Source organism: Strongylocentrotus purpuratus, unplaced genomic scaffold (assembly GCF_000002235.5).
Source record: "Strongylocentrotus purpuratus isolate Spur 01 unplaced genomic scaffold, Spur_5.0 spur5_scaffold_6, whole genome shotgun sequence".
NCBI classification, from domain to species: Eukaryota; Metazoa; Echinodermata; class Echinoidea; order Camarodonta; family Strongylocentrotidae; genus Strongylocentrotus; species Strongylocentrotus purpuratus.
In genome coordinates this window covers 31,169,578-31,188,562 of record NW_022145612.1, presented here as the reverse complement: position 1 = coordinate 31,188,562, position 18,985 = coordinate 31,169,578, and the positions used below count along the sequence as shown (strand labels likewise).

The following is an 18,985-nucleotide window of genomic DNA, read 5'->3' as shown; positions in this document are numbered from 1 at the left end:
ATTACTTGTTTAAATTACTGTTGAGGATGAATAGAAAAAGAGTATCAAAGACCACCAAACAAGTACAACTACTTAATTTTTTTTTTATAGATTCCTAGAAATGTGCAGGGTTCACTGAATTTGAAGATATTGTTTAAAGTTAATATGTACTTGTACAGTACATAGCAAAGTTATTTTGTTAACATACTGCTGTCAATATAATATGCCTGATATAGTGACAAATCTATTTTTAAACATATAAGTTTCTCAGTGGAACATGCTCAATATATCTTTTTTACCAGTTCTGTATCTGTTTCTGCACAGATGTCAGGAATAGTGAATGAGTTGTCATCTCAAGGTGGTTAGTGTAGAATGACTTTCTTCGGGGGGGGGGGGGCCCTTTCTGAAGTTGGTTAACGTAGTCTTTTCTTTAGATGTTGACTTCTAATAAGATTGTGAGGAATGCCATTTTATGACCGCAATTATGGTATCTGTTTCAAAAGGCCTTGTTTGTACAAATACGCCAGCATTTATCAGCTGTAAGTCTTTGTATGCTCACTTCTAGTATTTTGATTACTTGAAGCTAATGTGTTGTAGAGTAATCTCCTATGCTGGCTTCTTATGACAGCACCGGTCACTTCATCAAAGGAGGATTTGGGGTGCTCGATGTGATCGAGAGTCCACAATTGTTACCGTGAAATCACCAATTTGTCATGCCTCGTGCATTTAGGCTGAAAATTGGTCTGCTCTGCTGTTTGTTTGTTTTTTTCTTCAGAAAAAAATATTTCAATTTACACTTCTCCCCAGAAGAACTTAGAAGTCAGTCTAAAGCCTTCAAGTCTCAATGAGTATTTAGTCTCATTCAAGAGTTGAATTTCAACAGTGGATGTGTTAAAGTAAGCTTAGGTCTTGGAACATTTAATTTGAGGGTGTTTCTGTCAAGTAGTGAATGTATTGGTGTAAGCATGATTATATTGATCCAAATAAAAGCAATGGATACAACAGGTTTTTCCAGTTACCGTATTTGCCGGCGTATAGGCCGCAGTATTTTTGGAAGAGAAAATATCAAAAAGTTGGGGTGCGATTTATGGCGCTATGCCTGGCAATGTCTCCCAGCTCAGTAATCAGTGTGTTGACTCACCACTCGGAAACTACAACAACACTAAAATTTGACTGTCATCTTGGTTTGAAAGTAATCTTTCTAATAGATCTCAATATGTTTATAATAATAGTTCCTCAAATTTTTTTCTATAACAAATGGTGTACCACAAGGTACACCACTGGTATCATAGGTACTTTATTGTTTTTAATTCACATTAATGATCTTACACATTCTTCTAAAAACGACATTGTTACTATTATTTGTGACAAGTTTACAAGCACATATCAGCGCCTTTAACTGCACCTCGATGTTAAATGAAGGTCCTTCCACGCGTGGGTTTTCGGCAGCAAAACAACAACAACAAAACAAAACAAAAAAAACATTTTTTTTTTTTTTTTTTTTTTTTTTTTTTTTTTTTTTTTAAATGTCAAAATCGGGGGTGCGGCCTTTACGCCGGCAAATACGGTACTTGTTTTCTTTCATTCTAAACTCCATTATGCTTTCACATTTCTAGATCTTGCCTTTGCAAACCCCTCAGTTACTAATCACAATCAAATATATATAACACCAACCTGCTTTTCCTAAACTATGTCTGAGAGCCTATTTACACCCAGGTGTTTGTGGACACTCTTAATCCGGTAACATGTGTATTGACTTCAGCTAGACCGACCCTCTCCAAAGTCTTTTTATGATCTCACATGAGAGCGTGAAGGTTGTATATTCATAGAGAGAGGCGCCGATCATCAGCCTGATCTTTGATGTCTAGCGAAGACCTGTTTACCAGTCTGTCTGCTCAAGGTATCATTAAGAGATCATCGTGAGGCTTTTGTGTGATGACAGCGATCCAAGGATTAGACTGTTCAGTTACCTTAGAAGGCATATGAAATCAGCTTGGAAAACATAGAAATTTGAGAGATTATGATGTACACAAAGATGGGTGAAAAGAAGGTTATGACAGCACATGACTGAAATTCCAATTTTTTAAAAGCCTGCCTGTACTAGTTTGGACAGGGGGATTAGACCTCCCTGCAAGGTCACTGACAGGTGGTTATCTCATCAAATCAGCTCTCAATTAACATAAGAATAAGGGGATCATGGGGAGTAGGGGGCCAACAGACACTGGATAGGCATTGTTTGCTATATAGAGGGCGAAAGTAGCTAGTACAGTGGGGCTTTAATCTGATGTATCTGCTTTATATTCATGATAAGATGTCATTTGTTTCCCCTGGGGCCTTAACTCAAGTGTCCCATGTTTTATTCTATTCCCATTTTTGGAATTGACAACAAAAAATTCTGTCAGGGCAATGATAGATATTGATACCTGTTAATTAAAGGTACTATGTCCCTTTTGCAGCTAACCTCAAATTCTGTGGAACTTTGCAGGAATTATGAATATGTCACGTATGTCCTATCTGTGAAATTTAAACGTTAGCAGTGTCCTCATATTCAAATTATGCAAGGAAACCCGTTTACTTGCTAGACTTCACTGTCAGACACTATCGAGTGACTGACTGGCTTTTTTCTTCTTTGGTAATAACACACATGAAAAGAGTTGTAAAGGGTACATGAGCATTTGTCTACATCAATAACCCACTTCTTGTGATGGCCAAGATTAAACTGATTGAATCTTTGCGCAGCATAAAACGTATGACCATTCGGTACAATTGTCTGAAAATCAAGACTATTACTTTTGGGCTCTATAGCCCTAAAGTCGATTTGACAACTAATAGTCGTTATTTTCCCACTTGAAGACATTTTCAAGCCCCACCTTTTTTAGGGAAGTTCTAAATTAGTATTATCTTTCAAATGCAGTTGGAATTTAACTTTTTCATTTCTTTGGCCTGCAAATGGGACATAGTACCTTTAAGTACCTACTGAAGCTTAACCATAGTCTTGTGGAATCATAGAGATGTTGATTCATATTGTGATATACGATTTACAAGAGCAGAAAATTTTAATAGCATATGATGATTTTTCCATTTACACAATGTTTTTTAGTTTTGTGTGTACATTGGTCCTAGGATTGAACTGCAATGTTAGCCTTACACAATATCCCACTGCCTATGAAATAATACAGTTAGCATTCCATTATTTTGAGTGAATAAATCGTTCTTCATTCAATGAAAGTGGTACTTCAAATTGCATTGTACATTTTAGTATGGAGATCTGCTATGCAGCAATTACAAGGAATTGTTAAACACCACACAAATGAGGAAGCAAGGACAATGGGTAGCTCTTCCCATTTCCAAACAGTCCTGTGCTTGTGTATACCAACACTTGTATCATCTAGAGCTTCTGATTCCTAAGAAATACTTCTATGACTTTAACTCGGTGATCACGGAGAGAGAAAGGAAGCCTTGGTGGGGGCAAAAGAATAATAGACTGGAGATGAATACAAAGAAAAGGGTCCATGGAAGAACAGCTCTAGTCCATTGTGAGGGTGTTAACAGCCCTATTGTGTGCCCCATTCTTCAGATGACAATACAGCCAGCATGGGTGGTGAGGAGTAACAGACTGGCCCAGACCAAACTCTAAACATTACCCTTACTCCATTCTTTCTCTGTAAACAGGAGTGGAACATTGAGGAGAAAACAGTTACACCTCTCTTTGTGATTACCATCAAGAAGGAAGTTACATTGAATGTTCTGAGGGTTTTTGACAGGATTAATGTTCAGCCAGCCTACAGCAAAAAAGGGACAGTAACTTTTCTGTATCTAGATGGAACTCATCAGATTGTGAGGATCGCAGCATATGTTAGGCTGAAACAGGAGTATATAGAAGGAGTGAACCATCGAGACTTCACAGGTCAGGTGAGTTAAACAAAACATATATCAATATGCAGGGGCAAGTAAGCAGTGCATGTGATAAAGATATAATTAGGTGTGTCTACATCAGCTCGAGATTGCCAAATAGCCTGCTATTTCTCATTTGGGAAGTGAGCCCGAAGTTACAAATCACGTCTTCATCAGCTCGAGACTCGGCCTTGAGAAATTAGCTTGGGATATTTTGCTCAGCCTTTCGTGCATAGTGCGAGTCTTTGGGCTGGTGAAGATGCACCGGACAGATAGCGGAATATTTTGCAAACTATATAGTCCAAGATTTATCTGATTATCTCGACCAAATATCCCGCTTTTTGTAACTGCAGGCTGATGAGGACGCAAATTAGCTGGATAAGTTGCGCTCGGTATAATTCAAATAGCGGGTTATTTGGCAATCTCAAGCTGAAGATGACAGGCCTAGAGATACTAAATCACAGTCATAATATTAAGTATCATACTTTCAAGGTTGATTGACAATATCTATCAAAAGGGCAAATTCTGTCAAATTTCATGAGAAGATTAATTCCAGCAGTAACTATAGGTATGCTTTTCTCCCTCATCTGTTTGAGCAATTTATTTTTTAGAGTTAGACTCTCTTGGAGATTTTGCAAGATAATCTTTAAATTCTATCAGATTGCTCTTCCTATGATATCACTTCTTATTCTGCATAAGTACTCCTAAATCGGTAAGCCTATATGATTATTTTCAGGTGTTCCCGAGTAGTAATACTTACTCCATCTTGGCACTTTCGGTTCTTTGCAAGATCTTGTTGAAGGATAATGGATTGTTCTTCCTTGCCCCCTTGTATTGATTGATAAACCATTAATCCATTATCCGATTCTTGTGGTCTGAATTAAGGCTGGGCGTAAGATGATTACACCGTCAATGGGATTTGTTCCAGTCTTCTTGTTACTTTATTTTATTATTGATCTGTTTCAAGTGACTTAGAAACAATCAATCACCCTGATCCATCAAGCTTTATTTGCATGGCGCCATGATACAGGCACAACAAGTCATTCTCAGATATTTGTTTCTGGGAGCTATAACACATGTAAGACCACTCACGATACCAGAATTGCAGCCTTTATAAGCAGGTGGTTTCATGTGCAGGTTCATCTAATACATGTTTCCATAAAAAACATTGCTCTCAAGGGAAACAAAATCTGTTGTTATACTTTGATGGTTGCTAATGAAGATGTGCTTATTTTACATCCATTATCCTCTATGGCTTTTTCTATCCTTGTTATAATGTGTTAGGATATATAACTAGAATTTGTAATATTGTGAGTGTGTCTTATAGCTATATAGCCTCCTAGCTCTATTACCAAGGATAGCATGATCTTATTAGTACTTTATTGCTGATGTTTTAGGGAGAATTAACCCACTTGCTATGAGAACTGGGTGGCTCTTTTACCTAAACCTATGGAAATGAGAGAATTTAGTTGTCAACTGGTTAATAGTGCATTTCAGAATGTGTGGATTGCTTTTGATAAGACTCCTCCTAACTAATTGTGCTTAAAATACCCCATGATCTTCCTGCAAACCTTGTTTCTCCCTTTGAAATCAAATATAAATTTTGATGAAAATTTGTTCAAATGTTCAGCATATATGATGCATTGCATAATAGCAGTTTTGAAACCAGCTAAACTGGACATGTAACTATATGCACCACAAGATGAAATATAATTTTGTGGGAATAATTGTAGCAATTCTGTAAATTTCAGCATGACATCTATACACAACTGCATTCATTTATCTTTGGCATAGAATACTTACAAGTTGTATGTTTTTCCTACTTAACTCTCTTTCTTACAAACTAATTCAAATAAACTTCTATTCCTACAAAACCAACCTTTTATTGTATACAACTAGCCTAGCTTATTGCTTGTGATGTTTAGTTGGTATGCAATGTTGATCCAGGCGCGTAGCCAGGGGGGGGCGGTGGGGGCGGTCGCCCCCCCCAAAACGCCGGCCAAAAAAAAAAAGAGAGAGAAAGAGAAGAAAAAAAAGAAAGAGGACGAAGGAAGAAAGAGGGAAAAAGAGTCGAGAACGGTACAACGAATCGTCAAAGCTTCCGCGCTTCGCGCGGGAAGGGGGAGACTGAGTTCAAATTAAGGATTAAGAGTCGTGAAAGGTACAATGAATCGTCTCCTTTCTCTAGTAATATAATGAAACGTCAAAGCTTCGCGCAAGAGGGGGGAGGGACTGAATTCAGACAAGGATTACGAGTCGAGAAAGGTACAACGAATCGTCTTCTTTCAAAGCTACCGCGCCTTGCGCGGGAGGGGGACTGAATACAGATAAGGATTAAGAGTCGGGGAAAGGTACAACGAATCGTCTCCTTTCTCTAGTAATATAATGAAACGTCAAAGCTTCGCGCAAGAGGGGGGAGGGACTGAATTCAGACAAGGATTACGAGTCGAGAAAGGTACAACGAATCGTCTTCTTTCAAAGCTACCGCGCCTTGCGCGGGAGGGGGACTGAATACAGATAAGGATTAAGAGTCGGGAAAGGTACAACGAATCGTCTCCTTTCTCTAGTAATATAATGAAACGTCAAAGCTTCGCGCAAGAGGGGGGAGGGACTGAATTCAGACAAGGATTACGAGTCGAGAAAGGTACAACGAATCGTCTTCTTTCAAAGCTACCGCGCCTTGCGCGGAAGGGGGACTGAATACAGATAAGGATTAAGAGTCGGGAAAGGTACAACGAATCGTCTCCTTTCTCTAGTAATATAATGAAACGTCAAAGCTTCGCGCAAGAGGGGGGAGGGACTGAATTCAGACAAGGATTACGAGTCGAGAAAGGTACAACGAATCGTCTTCTTTCAAAGCTACCGCGCCTTGCGCGGAAGGGGGACTGAATACAGATAAGGATTAAGAGTCGGGAAAGGTACAACGAATCGTCTCCTTTCTCTAGTAATATAATGAAACGTCAAAGCTTCGCGCAAGAGGGGGGAGGGACTGAATTCAGACAAGGATTACGAGTCGAGAAAGGTACAACGAATCGTCTTCTTTCAAAGCTACCGCGCCTTGCGCGGGAGGGGGACTGAATACAGATAAGGATTAAGAGTCGGGAAAGGTACAACGAATCGTCTCCTTTCTCTAGTAATATAATGAAACGTCAAAGCTTCGCGCAAGAGGGGGGAGGGACTGAATTCAGACAAGGATTACGAGTCGAGAAAGGTACAACGAATCGTCTTCTTTCAAAGCTACCGCGCCTTGCGCGGAAGGGGGACTGAATACAGATAAGGATTAAGAGTCGGGAAAGGTACAACGAATCGTCTCCTTTCTCTAGTAATATAATGAAACGTCAAAGCTTCGCGCAAGAGGGGGGAGGGACTGAATTCAGACAAGGATTACGAGTCGAGAAAGGTACAACGAATCGTCTTCTTTCAAAGCTACCGCGCCTTGCGCGGAAGGGGGACTGAATACAGATAAGGATTAAGAGTCGGGAAAGGTACAACGAATCGTCTCCTTTCTCTAGTAATATAATGAAACGTCAAAGCTTCGCGCAAGAGGGGGGAGGGACTGAATTCAGACAAGGATTACGAGTCGAGAAAGGTACAACGAATCGTCTTCTTTCAAAGCTTCCGCGCTTTGCGCGGGAGGGGGGAAACTCCCCCTCCCTGCACCCACCCCCCTAGGGAGCGCGCTTCGCGCGCCCTTAAAGTGATTCACACGCTTCGCGTGCTCACTACCGCCCCCCCTAAAATGAAATCCTGGCTATGCGCTTGTGTTGATCAACGCTGTGCTCCGTTCCTTTCTATTACGAACTCCTCACAAACGATGCGTTGTGTATTCTTTGAAGAGAAAATTAGATCCTCCTAATTATTATACTCAAGAGAATACATCTATTGGGGCTGTCTATAGCTGGTTTTCAAAGATTGAGATGTGTGTCGCCCCTCTAGCCCATTCTATTAAAGCCTTTAACATGTTTCTATCTTGCTCTGGTATCTTGTGAAAAGAGAACTCTACCAAGTGCCAAAATGAATGAATTGGAGCAGTACATTTGTAACAACATCAACTTTCTTTAAAGATAGTTTGGTTGTTTGGTTATCCCACCCAGGCGGATGACTGAAGCCTGTGTTGTGTGTTAACGTGCCCCTCCCCTTGTTTCATAGACGCAGGCTATGTTAAGTGGAAAACACTCCGCTCCTCGGATAGGACGTTGAATGGAGGCTCCGTGTAGAGAAGAGTCACTACTTTTGCACATGAAGAACGATCTGCACTATTTGTATAAGAGAAGGGGAAGCCGCGGTGTAGTGGTCCACCTGCACACCCTGGTATAGTATGACAATACTCTGTAAAGAGGGATGTACTCAAATGGAAGAAGAAGAATATATTTATCATTTTTTGCAGGTATCATCTTGGGAGATATCCTAATTAAATGACAGAAAAATCCAATTGTTTTTATATTGAATAATAACAAAGTGCTATCATTTGACATTCAGATGTACAAAGGGTTTATAAAACTGACAAAAGTGGCATTGGTCTAACTGAAATGTGTCACACTACTTGATGCTCTTTTTAACAATTTTTGAAGGTTTACATGACAAAATCAGACTGAAAAGGTATTACCTAAGAGATACATGGATTTAGTATTATGTTAAATTCATTGGAGTAGAAAGTTTCCTTAGAGCTCCATGTTTAATTGTTACATGTATAATTGAAGAAGAGATAATTCGCTTGCAAGGTTACTACATGTAGTTTGTAAAGCACCAAGTAGCTGTATATCCTGTTAAACGGATAAGCAGTCATGTGTTCAGGTACATGTGTGGTAACAGTTGTGACGGCTTCGTAACACTAGCTCAAATTGTGATCATCACTCCATTTAAAATCAGTTGGGAGGGGTGGGGACATTTTGAGGCCTCTCATGAACAACATTGCAGTGGTTTTCATGCAAATGGGGGCTTTAATTTAATTTTTAGAATATCATATTCAAGGAGCTTCATGTCCTTTGTGAATTGTTATTCCCTCTTCTGATTGTGATCTCATACAGTGCGAAACAACTCAAGATTTACAAGAAGAAAACTCTTTTCTCTGAGTGATGCATATTCTTACCTCTAACTAGGGACATGCTGTAGGTCCATGCTCTAACTATGGATAAATATAGAAGAAACAATCTGTTCTGTATCTCTTAGTGGTCATAATTTTGTCAGATCAAAACAACAGGACATAACATTGGCCCATAACTAGCCTGGACAAACCAGTCACCCTGATTAGTCTCGGTTTCTTGTTGCTGGACATCAGCTTTTATCAGAGCCTGTCAAGATGGAGACATCATTTACATTGCATGTAAATCACTTTTTTGTATTGAAGACGCTCCAGTGCTTTAAGGTCTGTTTTTGATGCCTTTCCATACTTGATTGTGTTGATCCAAACTTTTTGTGTGCTGGACTTTTGTTGCTGACACTAAGGAATATAAAATGATGCTTAACATCCCTACAGATTAGTTTCAGTACAGATTAGTTTCAGTTCAGAACCAAACCTATAAATACCGGTAGTGGTCATAAAGATAAGTCAGATTTGGCTTCCGAAAGAAAAAAGCAAATCCTTTTCTTATACGATGATAAAACTACGGTGTAGGCATGAAAGGGCAATTTTCTATCTCCCAGCCTAAATAATAGGATTTGTATTGGACCGACAGTATAGAAAGTTTTATTGAGAGGATCAAGGTTCATACTTATACCCTTTTGGTTGACTGAGCTGCTTATTCTGAAAACATTCAATTTAATCCTAGGGACTGGTGTACAAATCCTGGATGAATCAGAGCGACAACTGTAAATGAAATGACATGTTTGAAGTGTAGGTGCTATCAGTATTGGTCTATGATTAAAGGAAAAACTAGAAACTCACCATTATGTATATATCTTTTCAAAATGAACAAATCTTTGTTCATTATTTGGTATGTGTCCAAGTGAGAGGTTTTTTCAACTAATATTTAGCTGAAATAATGTAAAGGTGAGCTTTGATAATGTGCAAAAAAAGCAGTGAATTTCATCTGGACTAATTTGCAAATGAAAATTATGCCGAACAAACATGAAATTTGAATTCACATATATTCAATAGGATGATTACTTTTTATCAATATTAAAGAAGGAGTTTAAAATGAAACAGATCAGCTGCTGATTGAGGGCCAGAAGGTCATTAGCTCTGTGTAGAAGGACATGAGTTAATGTTCTTTATGTTCTCTCAGCAGAAGTAAAAATGATGGATTCTAACATTGTGCATTCTCTACGGCAGTAACAATTGGTTTCACAGATTCAGGCCGTGCACGATTTACTAGATCAATGTTTATTTAAGAACATTCAGTAAAATTGGGTCATGTATAAAAGATACAGAGGAGGGGGTGATGTGTGTAATACCACACTTGCTGAATTGTAAAGTACATTGTATCTAACAGAAAAAGAGAAGAGCAAAAGAGTGGGAGTAAAGGGTTTTCAGTTAAGGGGTTGATTATCTAGAAGCATGGACCTGCTTAGGGTGTGTTTATCGACTTTTGACTTTCAGAAACCGCGTTTCTTACGCGTAGCTAGCTATAGCTAGCGGCCTAGTTGCCCGGCCCTTGACTTTCAAGTAATGTGTGCATTCTGAGCCTAAACAATGAACTATTACATATGCATGCTTGTATGCATGCTTGTACAACATGACACAGCGCCTGTAGGCACAGGTTTTTTTTCTCTGAACAGGAAATTTGCATGGGAAGGTCCAAAATAAATACACTTTTCAATTCAGCTTTGCACTTTAATATCATCTCTCAGAAACGTGATTCTGGCTTATACGCGTATCAAAATGGCGTTTTTTAAACACGTATGAAAACGTGCTTGCGTTATCAACTTGCAAATTTGCCTGAATTACGTTTGAAAATGCTGATTATAGGCTAGAAAAGAGTTGATAAACACACTATAAGAAATGTCATTCATTCATTATAATCACAGGGCAGTACTATAGGTCCGATGATTGAACAATGTGGAAATCACCAACTTCTGTGTAGTCTGATAATTCCCAAGCCACAGTCGTCCGTGCATAATTTGTGGTTTCTAGTATTTGCAAAGATGACATTAAATCTGACATGTCGGTAGATGTACAATCTTTTGTCCGTTGTCAAACCCATGAAATAACCGGGATTTGTGGACCATCAACCATGCTCTAGATTTATAGTTAGGAAACCAAGTGGAAAATTCTTTTTGTCTGAAGCAAACAGTCAGTTTTAAGCTCCAGAATACACTCTATTTGAACTGCTGTGGACCAACACACCTGGGAATGCAGTTCGATTGGACAGAAGTAGGTCCACGGTCCATTGAAATAATTATGGTTACCTGGTATTCAAAGTTTTGAAATTGACCCTCATCCTTGCACTCAGCCTTTGATAAGTTGATTGTTGTCTGTTATGATGTGCCACTTATTCTTTCCGTCAGTTAAAGAAGTTTCAATGCATTCATTGAGTACTACTGAAAATGAATATTTTAATTTTGGTAGTAATTTGATTGAAACAGATACAGCAAAGTATTGTGGTCAGCAAAGATATACATGTAGGAATAAGACATTCATATGAATGGTGCTGTGTGTCTGCTTTCATTGCAGTTTAGTTGGTCATTTAGCCTAGGAACTAGCTTCATTTTATTTAATGATATTATGTAATCTAAAAATGGTCTTTGTTGAAAAAATGTTGTGGTTTATATGTCCATGTATAACATTCTTCACTCTATTCATGATTTATTAGTGAACTTCTGTTTTAATCTGTATTAACTGTTTACAAGTGCTCTTGATTTAGCTAAGGCCTTTTCAAAATTAATGGCTCTCGGCTATTTCAGCAAAATAGGGGATTGCCACAATAGCAGGGGCTTCTTTGAAGTGCCCTGCTACTGTATTGTCCTCTCTCCATTACAAGTTGGTCTTGGCCCGCAATTTAAGGAATATAAGCTGTTTTATTTGGCTCCCGGGAATTGGGTTTTGAAAGTGGTCTTGGCAATGGATTTGAAAGGAGGGCCTGCTGTCCCCCATTGGATCATCAAATAAGATTTGCAGAGGGGAGGGGATTATAGGAAAGGGATGTGAGAATGGATTAAAGGGGTTGTGTTCAGGGATTAAGACAGGGCTATTCTGCTGGCCAGGGTAACAGATCAAGTTGGAGTAAATTGGACTGTCTCCACGGATTAGAACATTTAAGCCCCTTTTCAGCCTCATTGATCAAGATGCCACTGTGAATTACATCTTTTGTCATTCTCTTTCTAGCAGTTCTTTCTTGTGGTCTGTCTTACCAAGCCTGGTAGCCAGCCATGATGGCTTCTGGTTGAACTTTTCCTTGTGTATGGATGAGGAGGCGGCGTATGTATTTAGGCTATGTAATAAACCTTCCATTTTTGAGTTTTAAATGATATTCATGCACATACAACACTATACCCTTATACAAGGCTTATATGCATGATAAAGAGTTTGAGCCAAATACCAATATACTTTGAATATAAGTTATACTTACACTTGCATACATCTTAGAGCAAAGAAACAGAATTGTAAGGTAAATCTAACAAAAAAGTAAATGAACTGATAGGAGAGGATACGTCATCAGCCTTCTGATTTTAAGCCATTCCCAATATCTCGGTCAAGTGGCAAGCTAGATATACCGCATGAAAAAGAATGATTTTTAAAACAGAATAGAAAACGACTGCTCAAAAGTGAGACCATAATTAGTATTGCATTTTTGGTCTTTAGATAGACTGACTGGAGATTAAGTTGGAGCTATATTTCTTGGAGATGGTTAAAGGACTAAAGGTGTTTATTTTTTCATTGATGAATAGCATCAATTAGGTTGGGAGAAGATGAGGTGAGAGATGAATAAGAGTTAACTATCCTGAGCTGACTGATGAAGTACTGCAATTAGCACCAAGTCCCTTAGTCCTGCCTGATTCTATTCACTATTTGTTATACAAAAGCTGAGGTTTATTCCAGGATTTTACTAGGGATTAACTGGATCTTCCGAACTTAACTGTTTAAATAGTTTGAATGCTATTATTCAAAAGCCAATGCCCCCCCCCTTCCGAAAAAACACAACAAAACTTGAACCTTCAGGCCTACACACTAAGATATAAAATTTGAACTGTTTAATGTGTCCTTTCCTTGGTTCCTATAGCAATTGACTGCTATTATTTAAGTACTTACTATCAATTTTCTTTATTCCATCTTGCATTTGCAGTAGTTTTTCCCCTCCTAAATGAATTGATTTGAACATTCTTCTATTATTCATATGATATATTGGTACCAGATAACAACACATTGTGCAGAAATCACAACATTTGATGCTCTTTGACCAATATTTACAACAGGAACAAAATAAATGCCCTGAAATAAACCTTCCAAACTGTCTGTCTCCCCTTTCTCCACCCCCTCTCCCCCTCTCTCCCCCTCTCTCTCCCCCTCTCTCTCCCCCTCTCTCCCCCTCTCTCTCCCCCTCTCTCTCCCCCTCTTTTTTCATCATTCTACTTTGTCCTGCTGATTTACTTATTATGTCTTTCTGCTTTTTGGGTGAAGAGTTTTTCACAAACTGTGTTTTAGAAGCTCCATGCATGGTCTGACGGTGCTTTTCCCCCTGCTCGATGTTTCATTTGTTGTTTCATGAAAGCATTTATTAGAATGAATAAATAGGTGTGAAATTAAGTTCAATAAGGGTTCAAATTTTAGTCATTCATTTGTTCATGGCTTCATGTGCCTCTATTCTATACTAATGGATATCCAGCCGAGACATCTATAGCTTGTACATATCGTCGCTTGTTTCACGAGGTGACGGTAGTGAAAAAAAATTGCATTCACTTTGCGTTACGATTTTCTTCACTACCGTCACTTCATGAAAATAGGGACGATATGTGCCATGCATGCAAGGAAAGGGGGGGGGGGGGTATTTACAGGTACATGACAGCCAGAGATGTTTTCTTAAAACCATCTCAAAACCATTCTCATTTTTCTGAGACCACCCACGAAAAGTTCAAGTTTTGATGATTTTCCCCTGGATACTTGCAAACCATGTAACCATAGACCCATGACGTGACTATTCTCACAAGTCTGTCCATGCATCCATCCAGCCGAGATGGTTTCGTGCGTGATGCTGAGGTCTAGGAAGGAATGATGTGTATTGCTCGGGGACTCCTCTCAAACAGTTCACTGGAGTTCAGAGAAAGAGGATGTATTAGGTGGATAGAGTCATCCATCAGGAGTTTATGAGCTGTCACTCTCTACGTGTCTACTCTCTTTCTCAAACACATGAAGATGAACATGTATATCATTTACTAGTTCCCTTGTAACCTTTATTCTTGTAAATATTGTAGCTTACTTTGGATACAACAGGGACAAGTTTTGCATATGCCCCACTTGTTGGTGCTCTGCGTGTGTTAATAGGAAAGTGAGGAGGGTCACAAGAACAAAAACTGGAAAAGATCACTGGTGTTTTAAAGCTAAAGACCAGTTATGGTCATGCGATTGCATTGTGAAAGAAACATTGTGAAATCGATCAGAAAAGGTTGATCATCTAGCATAGATGTACTGCAAGGTTCTGGAATCATCAAAATGATAAGAAATTTGGCCAAGTCTTCATAAAGTTAGAATCACTGTACACAGAAAGATGTATATGGGACTACACACACGTGCGCATCACGTGCATTTGTATCTCTCAACAGGCGAGAGATACACTAATTTACCAAATATATCAATTAGTAGGTGGTTTCCCGTCAACATTTTTATCATCATGTATTATTCAAAACATATTCTTTCACATGATTGGTAATAAGAGCTTGCATTTCATTTTTTGAAACTGGGGCGTTTCCAATACTGGTCTTTACCTTTAAGCCTGAGCATTTACACACCCCAAAATGGTGAAGTTTGGGCCTGTGTTTTAAAAAAACACTCTAGAGGTGTGTTTTTTATTTGGGTTTTTCGTTGTGTTTATGGGTAAGTGCCTAGCAACTTCAAACAAAACTCAGAAATGTGAAAAAACCAACAGCTTTTGCTTGCTGTGTAAATTCAGCTATACCGGTAGTCACCTGTTACAGCATAGTCCTCATACTACTACAAACCTTATTAGAACCATATAGTAACAAACTGAACTAAATTAATGGCTACTAACATTCAGATAGCAATGATATTATCACCAGATATTAAAGTCAAGGAGAGGATATAAAATCAATTCACAGATTTCATTCCTAGATCATCCTCTCTAATCTGTGCGACAATCTGACACCAGAACTCTGAAATTTATGACCATGAACCAGCCCCTTACAAAGGCCGACTTCAGGCAGTAAATCTTGATTGTTTTGTTAGTATTTGTCATCATTTGTTATGAAGAAGTCTGTGAAATAACATGTTTTGAAGGCAAAGAAAATGATTTTTCAGATATCATTGTGCTTTTGTGAATATATTCCTTTGTGAACATTTGAATGCCTTCAGCCATTATTCATCATATCTAATCGAATAATCCTAAGGAATTTGTCTAAGCTTATTTTCTGACAGAAGTAGGACCTTTTTATTGCATGCAGATGAATTAGCTGTGATGTTTTATGAACCGAGTCAACGGCTTTACTATTGCTTTTTGACATAGCAGGGTCATTCAATTCTGTTTCACTATCTGAGTAGAAATGATGATTTATGTCAATAAATATCTAATGATACTCCCAATCAATAAAAAGCATTCAATATTCTGTTCCAGTTACCTGCATTTAATGTTTATGATACTCCTTATATGTAGATTCTTCATATTGGTGCAGTTCAAGCAGCTCCAAATGTCATTGCTAGAGTTAGCAGGCATAAGATCTTTTTGCAGTAAGCTCACAAAATATGGTGAAAAGGAAGTTCACAATAAAACAGGTAAATGATATGACTTATGTAATAAGGAATAGGGAATAGATACATCTCTTGATGGTTGTTCGTTTGCCGAACGTGCAAATGTGCATAAAACAATAGCAACCTACTGACAGAAGAATTACTTCGTGCAACTCAATGCTTTTGCAAAATTACCCATTTACGATAAAGATTAGCTCCATGACAACCCTCTTACACCAGTAGATTGTTCTTGCACTAAAAACAATCATCTGAAAGAGTTTGGTATATTTGTCCCATGTTCAAAATTTGTACAATTGTGTGATTATTTGTGTGGTAATAAAGTTAATTGATTAATTTCCTATTCCATCTTCTCAATCCCTCCTGTTTTCCATTTGTCTAATCATGTAATTTGCTATTTTGATTAGAATATGATTTAGGTGAATTGTGCAGTGGCCATTCGTAAAGTGCACAGAAAAAAGGCCAACACTTATTGCTTAAAAAATACAGATTCTAAGAATGTTAAACTATACCTTCAATGACAAAAAAAAAAATCTAGTCCAATTTGCACATAAAGCTTCATTACAGCTGACCCTGACTAGAGGTCAGACAAAAGATGATTCACAGGTAGAGATGGATTAGTTTACACCTTTTATTTGTTGATTGTAAGTCACCTTTTAGCTCAAGTCAAGGACCTTATTGCTTACATACCGGTACACTCCACTACTTACTACCAGCCCAGGAAAGACAAGATTGAATGATTTTTCTCAGAATAAAGATAGTTGCAACAAAAACAAAATATACTTATTTTTGTAACATTTCATGGTATGTGAGGATACCAAGATATTTCCATGCATTATCACATATCATACTCTTCATATGTATTAAAAAAAGGGTATGTTAATTTGAATGTTATCTGAAATAAGTAGGAAATTGTTTAGAACTGAACATGAGCCCAGCCAGAAACCATGTCCAAGGAAGCTTTGTCAATTTCCCAGTCCAGCTAATTCATTGGGTAAAGATACACACCTCCCCACTCTACAGAAAAACCCACAATACTCACAGCTAACTCTGATTGGTCCAATATACTCATGGAGTATGTGACCTGCAACCAATAGGAAAGCTGCATTCAGTGTGCATGTAAGTGTGCACTGCATGCACCTGCCGCCTGTGTAGTATGGTGCTGTATGAGTGTGTGCAGTGGAGGGTTTGATGCTTGGAAGCCATCTATTTGTGTAGATGTCTGTCACTTGGCACTCGGTTGGTGTGGTCTGTTACAGACAGTTTGAGCCAGGATAAATAATCACACTGGACTTTGTGGAAATAATCTTGGGATTCTACCTGTCTTTTTTCTCGTTCAGTTTTGCCAACTTTTGATACATTTTTCTTCAAAGGAAGAGTGCTGAATCACCAGGTATTTCTTAACTTCTAGCACTTCTTAGAGAAAGTAAAAGTGTAATTTTTGTATTAATAAGTTTTATTTAGAGGTGTTGTGGTCGAGTGGATATGTCACCGGACTGTCGATCACAAGGTCTGCGGTTCGAGTCTCGCCGCGGCACTAATGTCCTTTGGCAAGACATTGATCTACATTTGCCACACTCAACCCAGGTGAGGTAAATGGGTACCTGGTAGGATATTCCTTGAATTTGAAATGCACTGTGCGCTGATAAGGCTGCCAGAGCTAAAGCTAGGGTAATAAAGTCCAAACCTCTTTGGAAGTGCATAGAGATGGTATTTCATAACGTATTATGCGCTATACAAGAACTGAACTATCATTATTATTATTATTATTCATACAATCTGTATTAATTTTCAAATTTGTCTTAAATTTGTAATCTGAAAAATGATCATATCAACACAAACAGAATTTGAACTAGAAAAAGTAGGCCTATTTTGACTGTTATTCTAATTAATTATTGAACCTAATTCTATAAATGAAAATCATAATTATTATTTTATATCAAATAACATGATTTGCCATCATGACCATTGAACTACTGATAGTTAAAATGTCACCAATTAATGCACATAATAGAGAGGTAGCAGTGTTCAGGAAGGGTCATAGAAAGATCAAAAAAACTAATTTTTTTTACAGATTCACAATTATTATATATATATATATGGTACTTGGAAAGATTGTAGAAATATACCAGAAAACTATATTGTGCTTGGCTAAAACTATACACTGCCAATTACTCTAAGCTGGTTTTGTTGGGTGCCTTGAGAACCCATTAGATGAACAGCTTACACATATTTATTAAGTTGATAAAAAATTACATTAGTTGTCATGTTTATATGATTGCAATTTTGATAAGACATTGTGATCCACAATATTAGATAATGATCCATAATTTACCTCGTCATCCATAAAATACAATCTCTGTCACAGCTGAACTGTGACATACCTTAGTTTCCAGGTAGAGAGCAAACAACAAAGAAACGGAACGGATGTCTGGCTTGTTTTTGAAGAAGATATCCCTATAATCCATGTTTTTCAGTCTCTACTAGTCTTCCAGTTGATTTACCAGTTCAATGAAAGGATTAATTCTGTATCATTAGTTAGCTACCAGTAGTTTTTGTGTCGGCCAGTTTGATCAAATACAGCTTTTGTAATGGGCATTATATTAGAGGATTGGGTTCTTTTGTGAAAGATAATACTTTCAGGAAGTCTGTGCAGCAGTGAGGAATCATTTGGAAAGTCAGCTTTATTTGCTCATTCAAATGCTCAGACATCACTGTATTGCTCTGGAAACGAAAAGACAGGTAAGCAAAGAATCCAGTGAGGCTGGAAGAAGGGATTATATTAAAGCATGAGAATTAGTAGGGAAATGAGAGAGAGAGACAGAGAGAGAGAGAGAGAGAGAGAAAGAGAGAGAGACTCACACATGAATAGATGAACCTATTAAAATCAGACGGACAGATTAAGAAAATTAAAATGGGTCTTGTTCAGATGTATTAAATTTGTACAGGCTACGGTGTTACATGTACATATCAAATCCTGGTCCAGAATTTACCAGATTTCTTTGAAGAAAAAAAAAACCATCGTAAACCGATCTTCCCTAATGCAGGGTTTACCATCAATAGGCGCGTCCTCAACATCTCGAGATTGCCAAATAGCCTGATATTTCTGATTTGGAAATAATCCCGAAGTTACAAATCGCGTCTTCATCAGCTCGAGATTCGACCTTGAGAAATTAGCTCAAGATATTTTGCTCAGTGTTCGCGCATAGTGCGAGTCTTCAGTCTGGTGAAGACGCACCGGACAAATGGCTGGATATTTTG

The 18,985-nt window shown here is 38.1% G+C and overlaps 1 protein-coding gene across 3 annotated transcripts in view; it reads left to right on the top strand.

Annotated features, from left to right (window-relative positions):
* The window catches only part of LOC584889 (divergent protein kinase domain 2A), a 72,969-nt gene that overhangs the window by 9,358 nt on the left and 44,626 nt on the right, over positions 1-18,985 (top strand). The window contains exons 1-2 of one of the 3 annotated variants that reach the window (XM_030973459.1): positions 16,880-17,117; positions 18,355-18,466. The gene's annotated coding sequence lies outside the window, so the exon portion shown is untranslated. Of the gene's footprint in view, positions 1-3,651; positions 3,892-16,879; positions 17,118-18,354; positions 18,467-18,985 lie in introns of those variants that run through there. The other 2 variants (XM_011663312.2, XM_011663310.2) reach the window with 2 other exon arrangements.